General features: G+C 31.7%; 1 non-coding gene across 1 annotated transcript; it reads right to left on the reverse strand.

Moving 5' to 3' along the window:
• Positions 1 to 752: 752 nt before the first annotated feature.
• On the reverse strand, positions 753 to 824 carry Trnae-uuc (transfer RNA glutamic acid (anticodon UUC)). Its single transcript has one exon. It is a non-coding gene; the product is annotated as a tRNA-Glu (tRNA).
• Positions 825 to 9,739: the final 8,915 nt, after the last annotated feature.

A 9,739-nucleotide genomic window follows, 5' to 3' on the forward strand; every position in this document is an offset into this window, starting at 1 on the left:
CCAGATGCAAGATAAGTATTTTTTACTGTTTTGGATGAAAGTGGGAATATAACTTACAACAGCTCCTTCTGTTGTAATACTCCTTTATTTATATAGTAATAAAGTTAAAATTAAAACACCAACTCTAAAATCAGCTGGTAAATAATAAGTAAAAGTTTAATATATTTATAATTGTTCGGGTTTATTGGTCGACGTTTATCGAGATAGAAAGCCTTAACCTTTACATTAAAAGTTTAATAATAATAATTAAAAGTAAGTAAAGGCAGGTTAATGTGAAGAAAAATTAATATTTGTCTGTCGTTTGTCGCGTCAATTTCGCTTGTTTTCACATGCTCCAACTTCCAAAAAAGTTATTCACTATAAACACTTGATCCAGGTGTAAAATAAATATTTCTTGTTGTTTTGAATGAATATGGGAAAATATTAGTTTTATCCTGGTAAGATAGTTGAAAGTGTGGAACCAAAACTTATAATAAATATAAGGATCATATGGATTCACATCGTTGCTTTTTCGGCAGTTTCTCTATCAAAGTCAATATCGGTACTTTGTGTTCTTTAGAGACCAAAAGTACAAATAAAGTAACAGATAGTCACTTAACAACCATAAAGGCGAAAATATTAGAAAAACTACCATTTGAGAAAAACCTTAGAAAATATTGTTGTCTAAGCTTTTGTATCTAATATCAGTAAAAAATAGATCTGGAGATATAACTAATAACTTTTTTACATTATAAATAAAAGACAAAAAGTTTTTCCGATACCGGGAATCGAACCCGAGCCTCCTGGGTGAAAGCCAGGTATCCTAGCCACTAGACCATATCGGATCTTATTGAATATGAAATAAATTTAAAATTTGTGAAGAAATTATCCTTTTATAAAATTGAATTAAAATGAACCTTATAAATTTAAATAATAAACTTAACTAAAAGACATATGCCTAATGTATTTTCATTTGGAAATTCGGAGAATTATAAAGAATTAAATCTAAAATTAAATATTAACACTAATAAAAGCATCTGGTATAATCAAACTGTTATAAACATTGCCTGTTTCAATTTTTAAATTCTTTCTATATGTATATTAAATTATTATTAATAATTATGAATAAATCCATTTATAATTAATTATCTGATAGAAATGTAATTTTCCTGCATAACATTAATATAATTGATCATTTTGTGTAGAAATAAATTTTCACAATCAAACAAAAATAAATATATTTAATTAAGTGCAAATAAAGTGTCGTTGGTAACAAGCCTTCATTTACTTTCAACTTATTCAACGACCCACACATCCCAAGATTAATAGCTTCCAAACGCCTACCGCGTTTAAAACGGAAAAAAGACACATATCTGCAAACAAACAAATATTATTTATAGTTGACAAATCAATTAATTATACGGTAATCACTTGTTATGTCACAATTTTTAGGAATTCTTATGATTCACCAGCGCTTTTTACGTTGCCAAACGGTTTAGTTGAGATTTCAAGATCACTATCAATTTCGTTGGACACAAATAACCCAAAAAACAACTAATTACAACACATAGAAAAAACTTGTTGCCACTCTCGCATATCGTATGTAAATTAAACGGATTAGTTAACGACATTATGCTTGCACATGTCTCCATATTAGATTTTAGGCAATTCCGCGATAAAAATAATTGGATTTTTTATTAGGTCGTGTTTGCCGAGAGCCGCTTGTTTTGATAGGACTGATGCGGGTTGATCCGTGCCAAACAGAACGGTCGTTCTTGAAAAGATATCTAGGTAATTATTCCCAAGTAGGATTAGACAGCACTTTTACAATACGGCGTGGTCCTGCACAAAGGCGCAATATATTGTACCTAAATGACTAACACTTTTCTATTATGCCGCTGACAAAGGATCATTCTTCATTCCCCGTTTTAATTTCTCCAATTCAGAAAGTTAATTACAAATTGAATTATGGGAACGCAGCTTCAAGTTTATTCATATACGGTAGTACCAAAATTAGTCCCATTTTTACAACAATGATCATCCTCATCACAGTGCTACCGAAGAGTTGTGATGATAACAATAAATTAATTTCATTTACATATTACTTTTGTTTTCGAGTGTACTCTTGTCAGATGTATCGATTGTCGTATCTGTTTTAATCTGACGTAGCTTAGAAACTTAAATCCGGATTTGAATTTACAGTAGGTAGGCAGGCTGTTTAAGCTTACACACTCATTTCTTCTCCACTCTTCTTGATTAAATCTACTTAAAATCAAAACATGATTCCGTTGTTTTCATTGTGTCGTTCCGCTTTATTCAAAAGTGGTTTCATAATATTATCAGCCATTGTCAAGCTACTCACGTCATTGTTGCATGAGCCAGGAGGTAGCCACCTTTACTGCGATTTAAGATTTAATGTCATTTATTAGGTAGGATTTGTCTTGCTGCTTTAAAGAAGATTTTTGAACTACAGGAAACCGCAAAGGTATCAACTTGTAACCGATAATTCTCTTACACAGTGACTTTTCACAATATAGATTAAAAGGGTTTACTCAGTCTTAATGTTGCATCGATACTAATGATTATCTTGTTGTTGGAATTCGATATCTGCTTCAAGAAAGTACATTATCCAGATAATCTCTCCACAATTCTTATAGTTCGTATTCTCTTTAATTTACATCTAAATTTCACATATTTTAGAGCTAGAACTCCTTTAATTTTTTGGCTGGGCAATTTATATGATAATTTAAGAAAGAAATAAAATTTTGTTGAAGTTGTTTTGGAAAGCGAAGTAAGTCCATAATGTGACACACCTAATCTTCTTATTAGTTAACTTCTGTGTACCTGTAAAGCGGCTTTATATGAAAATTAATCATCTACTATACATTTCAAACCACAAAGACGTATTGTGGCTACTGTGTGGCGCAAATTCGACATTTAATCCGAGATTATTATTTCTGATCATTAGGATTTGTGCCACGAAACATTCAATTTCTGCGATAAATAGAAGAAAGAGTCTTTCCTACAGGTATTGGTTTTGTGGTTTTATTGCAAAACAACTGTTTTAACAGTTTTGCTTTATGCCTGTATTTTGAATAGAATGAATTATTTGTTTCCCATGAACTTAAAATAAGAGGCTTCTGGTAATCAGAAACTAAACAAAAAAGAAAATAAATTGATCGAAATGTGTCAGCTGTTTGTTTATAAATGCAATGTTAGCATAAGCAGTTTATTTTATTTGGTAAATAAATAAGCCCAGATAAAGGTCAGTAAAGAATCATCACATCACATCACAAATGATCGTCTCACATGAGGAGTCTTTTATTATCGAGTCGCTTAAAAAATCATTAATCATCGTAACTAATTAGACAAAATCATTTTTTTATTTTTTATTGAACAAAACAACGGAAATAACATAAGTTATGGGTTGTTGATGATAACGGGGTCGAGTTAAATGTCAATGGTCATAAATTAATTTTATCAAGCATGAACTTGTCAGAAGAAATAAGTAATTACACAGCAGAAAGCCGTTAAAAATGTCTCCAATCGTAAAATAAGTGATAATTATTTATATTTATTGCTACCTGAATGCTCGTTTCGTAAAAACTTTTTATCTGATTTATGGGGCACGGTTTTTATAAATTCTAAGTATGTTATCGTATTACAGCTATTTCACATGACTATTTGCCAAACGTAAACGTGGTGTTTCTCTACATAATTTTTCTAGAATTTATATATGACTTATTTGTTAAAGGTTTTGCGTTGGGATATTTTCCTATTCACATTGAAAAAACTAACTAAAACAGGGAGATTATTTTAAACACGCTCCTGAAACATAAATTAAAGATGAAACTGTCTTTTTGGTGAACACTGCCAATGCTTCCAAAAGATAAATTATGTATATTCTAAGCGCCTGACAGTTAATTAAATATGAGTAGCAGGAATGTGTCTTTTCCCTGGCTAATCGCCTATACAATCTAATCGAGTCGGATGAGTTGTTGCTCTTATAAAGCTCTGTCATCGCTGGCTTCCATTTGACATGATATGCACAAAGTTGCTTTTTAATCGGTATAATTACTTGATGCGGATGAAATGGAGATTGTATGAAGTGTATTTTACAAGAAAAACTTAATAATTGCATATTGCTTTTAATAAGACATCAGTATGGAGTATTAGCAGCTGTTCAAACTAAGTAACTCCATTTAATGTCACATATAAAACTTGACATTATGTGTTCTACTTTATAATTGCATTTATTAACAGGAAATAGTATATTACCAGTTTCACTTTACCTTTAAAAACCTTTTGGCGCCTACATGCAAGTTTTCCAGACAAGATTCGGAACCTGTGTTCCTTTTCATTAGTAGAGCTTTGAGGAAGATCGTCATAAAGCACTTCGTAGATAAATTAAATTTAAACGGATGTGGATGCAGCACGTACGAAAAAAATAAATAACTGTCAAACTCGGCATGGGTTTATTGGTTTAATTTGAGGGTCTGGGCAGTATAAAATCAGTCAGTTTTGGCTTTGTCCAAATACCTCTTAAAAGGCGCCGACAGGCGAGCGGCGTCATAACAGCCTCCAATAAATCTAATAAATAACAGGAGGTATAATGGTGTTTAACTCATTTGTAAATGCCAATAAGTGTTTCGTTTATGTGTCATGCGGTAATAAATAATTCCGGCCGTTTGATACTTCCCAAATGCCGCCTTTTATTAAATTTATGACTTCATACTAGCGACAATAAAAATCCATATTTCAGGAAAGGAATATTTATGCTGCCAACAAATTTCCCAACCACACACGACGAAATGAAACCCGGTAGATATTTTTTTTATTTATGGTCGTATTTTATGATAACGAATTTAATATTACGGAGGGACAAATTTTAAAATACACCACCGACGGGGGACACACACAGTGCAACCAAACCTTTACAATCGTATTTGTGACGACAAAAAATATTTTTATGACTACCAAAATGTATCAATGAATATATTACTGGTGTCATTACTTCTTTTACTGACTAAATCAAATGCAAAAATATTCTATGTTGTAATAAACAGTAAAAATATTAATAATACATGTGTACTTACAATTAGTTACGTTATAATTTAACGAATATATTCAAGGGCGCACGTGCGAATGCTTACTTATTTTAAATAGTTTGTCAACCTCCTTTATCAGTTCCATTATTTATTACATTTTTACTTAAATTGTTTTTTATTATTTAAATACTTAAATACCTGAACAATGAATGTATCAAACTTAAACTAAACTTTATTTCGCAAGAGTTTAAAATATGTTTGAATTTCAAATTTATTTAATGAATATTTCATTGCAGTTCAAACAAAAAAAATAATATTAATAGTGACAAACTGTAACAAGAAAAAATTGTGGTGTTCTATTAATTGGTCTTAGTTCTTTGGACACCACCTGTTTTAATTGTATACGATTTTCGTCAGCTCACGGAACGGTTTCTGTTTATGAAAGCAGTCACGGTAGGAGGCTGAAGACCATTAGACAAGGCCTTTTGTCATGGGCGCCGTTTCGAACGACGGGCCTTTGTGGCCTGAACGTCGGCCCGTTTGTGTATCATATTTTCAACAACCATAACCAAAAAGAAATAATAACACCAACGTGACTCCACTATTATTATGTCAATGTCTATTGAACACAATTGACGGATGGTTCGTGGAGTTGTGTAATTTTCTGCTCGGTCTTTTGTGCTTTGTGATACTAATCAGTTTCTATGTCGGTGTTATATTTCTTTTGCGTTTACTGTTAGGACAAGGCTAATGTTTCTCCTTCTGACCTAATGATGGTGTACAAGAAGGAACGTGTAGCTTTATGTCCCTGAACTACTTGACTCAAAATTAATTAAATGACGGTGAAAATTTTACAATTAATTTTTTTTTATTGTAATAGTGTGAGTTAAGAAATAAAAGTGTCATTTTATTTCCCAGAACCTCAATTTTTTTAATTAGTTGAAATATAAAAATATTAGGTATAATTTATTTGAATAAGTTAGAATATTATATTTTAACATTTTTGTGTCAAACTGTAAATATTATTTGAAGCTTATTTTATTTTATTTCTAACTATGATTTTTATTTTTTTCTACATACTTAAAACATTTTTGAGTTAAAAATGATGTATTCAAGTGCTATAATTCGTGTAAAAATTTTCTAAAGAATTAAAATATAATCTTAAAACAACACAAACCTGTACGTGACATTTGCAATGCGTGTGCTGAAGATGCTGCAAGTGATGAAATGACCCGATATTGCTGTCCTGAAATTTGTACCAATGAAGATATTAATCAATCTCATGCACAATTCTCGTGCAAGAAACATTAAACTGCTATGAATCAATTATTAGAAAAGAGCTTCTTGTTGTAAATTTCATAAAAACATTGAACAAATTGATTTCACATTAATTTATAAGAATAATGAAGTTTGTTTTTTATAATTAACAATTATCTCCTTGCACTTAATGCAAATAGGTCTTTTATTCGTATATTCGTATTCGTATTTTCACATACGACTAAAAATGGGTTGATTGTCATAATTCTGATCAATCTGGACAATGGCAGCTGATTTTCCAGCTTTAGCAACAGTACTAATAGTTGGGCATAAAAGTTCGTAGGCTAGAATAGAAAAATTTTTTTGATAGAATTTGATTTTATTATTCAATATAAGTAGGCTTCAACTGCGTCCTTTCAGATCGATACACTTATTCCAGTGGTTTTTCAACTTTTTGATACTGTTCGAAAATTAAAAAATTAATCTTTCTAGAAGGTCTACAAAATACTTCTCCGCGAGCTGAATTTTTTATTGATGAGCCATCTTTGGAGGTTCGGGAAGAGATAATAGTCCAATGGAGCTGATGAATAAGGTGGATGGAGAAGCAATTGGAGCCCTAAATCGATGCTCTTGTGTGCCGGCGCATTGCCTTGCAAAAACAAAATTTTTTTTCGCCTCATATGACGCCGTTTTGCAGCGATTTTGGACATCAGTCGCTCCAATAATGTGCTGTATTACTCGATGTTGATGGTTTTTCCTCTTTCGAGGTAGTCCACGAGAAGTATGCCTTGACAATCCCATCGGAGGGCCTGCTGCTACGAACTTCATCTGCAGTGGAGCTTTCTGTCACCATAAAATTCTCGAAACCAATATTTCACAGTGTAATCTGAAGGAGCATTAGCCAAATAATATTTATCCAACTTTTCTTTTGTTTCCGTTGCCGTTTTGCCTCTCAAAAAATAATGTTTTATGAGAGAACACGTAATCCAAAAACAGCTGTCAAAACAAAACTAAGGGCTGTATCACATTAAAATTTGACATATCTTCCTAAATATGAATGGGCTATAAGGCATCATAATCTTTGCGCAATAGCAGCGCATTTTCGTGGTCAAGGTGGTTACTTTTCAGTCAAAGTAATTTGAAAAAGTTGAAAAAAGTTTTTAAGTGTTTTTTGTTTAATACAAATGAATTTAAAGACAATTATGTTATTTTAAATTTTATATATTTTTCCTCAGTTCTACAAAATCCGAAATAAGTTTAATTATAATCACGGTTTATATAGACCAATTAAATATAATTTGTTGGGTAGACACAAAATAGCAAGTTAAAATAAGTGGCAGACAGTTAAACGTGTAGTTTATAGTAAGACGTAAGACAAGTAAGACAATGCATTATGGTGGAATGATAGTGAGCGAGGATAAAGATGGAGCGTGAAAAGGGTTGTAAATTGTGTGATGCGTAGCGGATGTAGATAAATAGAATGTACGTCTGTTTTAGGCCCGCGTAATTCACCGCGAGGGTAATAGACCGCATTAACACCATAAACCAGCCTTACCGTAATGGCAACGAGTCGTTGAAGTCGGTGAGAGGGTAATATGTTTCTATTATCGGCGCAAACTATTGCTGCCAGCAACGTATTAGAGGGAAAAGCTTCTCCTCACAAAATTGCCTTCCATATAAATATATTGAAGCCATAAATTGCAGAAAACGATTCAGCATAAAGAGAACGTTTATTTTATACAGTCATTTTGATATACAGCATATTGGCAGTAGCGCGGCAGAATGGGTTGTTAAGGGGCGCATAAAAGGCGGAACCTACATGACATTTATCATAAAAAGAATAACTAAATAATTGTCCTTGATATAGTACTATGGGGGTACTAAATTATTGCCTGGCTTGAAACATAATTTACTTTTTATTGTTGTGCTCTACTTAAACCGGTTTATCGTAAACTATGGTGATAATATTTAACGAACGCATACGCCTATAAAAAAAACCTTTTTGTCTACCACGTTTTTCCACCTTTACTTATGCTAATTCCTGTAGTATTTCACCTCAATATTGTAAGTATCACAAATGAAATGGAAAAAATACTTGCAAAGTAGTGTATTGGGCAAGCAATTACAAAAGAAAAAAGGTCTTAAAATTATACAAAGCCGCCAGAGAAAATCAATATAATTTCACCAAATTAACAAAGGTGCAATCGTGGTAAATCCGGCCTTTCCTTTCCAATTAATGAACAAAGTAAACATATTATTACAGAACCGCCAGTTCCTTTCTTTAAAAAACTGTCGGTCATCCGATTCATGAATTATTGCAGGATCTGGTGGCGCCAGACTCACAATGCCCATCCTAAACACTGAATAGCCGATAATAATATGTATTGAAGCCGAAACCTTTGTAATAAGTGCGGCAACATTATCGCCAGTTACGTAAACACACATTTTTTCCAGCAATTCCCTTTTCTGCCTAAATCACTTCTAATCGCCTTGAAATTGGGCACCCCCTAATAATTCAAGGCGGTAACTTGGGTGGCATTATATTGTTGTGTTTATAAAAGATCTAGGAAATTGAGCGACTACCTTTTGTGCCGTGTTAATTTACAAAATTAATTGTGAGAACGTATTCACGTTCGTCTTGAGTATTATCCTAATTGCGACCAGAAGGCATATGGAATAATTTGTGGAACCTACTAAATGATATTACAAATGTGTTGAGCAATTTAAAAAATCCTGAGAAGTCCGTATATTTAATGCAATTAAGCCTCGTTTAGTATAATGCCATTGTGAGCTCTTTAATTAAGTATGTACAGTGACATAAGTGTCACATTTATAAGAATTATTAAGTGGTCTAACTAGTATAAATCTCGGTAATTATTAAAACAAATATGGTTGTCACCATTAATTAAAATGAATGAGATATACTTGTTAAACTAGTTGTCGATGGTGGCATTTAATTCTTATCTTAATTAAGGATAAATTGGTATTTAGAAATAAAAGATCGAATAAACGCATGTTCCGAATAATGATGGATAAATTATTTTAAAATCTGGCGCGGCAACCTTCAAACATAATTGTGGAAATCGATCAGTTTTCGGCTCCTCTTTACAAAAGATAATATGCTAATTATTTTATCTTTTAAACTTTCATTTAATATATTTAATTAAAACACATAATATAAATTAAAAAAAATCAAAAATTAAATTTTAAAAATTTTAGTGTCCATCAATTAAATAATCTGACCTGACAAAATTCAATTAAACATTTTTTTAAACTTTTAAACATTTGTTTAACTGTTGCGTTGGCATTTTAAAAAAATTGTAAAACCAGTGAAATAATGTTTGGTTGAATACGCACGTCATAAATAAATTTGAAAGTTTGTTGAGAAATACCACCATATAAATTTGGATTTACATGTAAATAAGCATTCACGTTAACATACTTAGGAGTTTGGA

This window comes from Aethina tumida, chromosome 3 (assembly GCF_024364675.1).
Source record: "Aethina tumida isolate Nest 87 chromosome 3, icAetTumi1.1, whole genome shotgun sequence".
In the NCBI taxonomy this organism is placed as follows: domain Eukaryota; kingdom Metazoa; phylum Arthropoda; class Insecta; order Coleoptera; family Nitidulidae; genus Aethina; species Aethina tumida.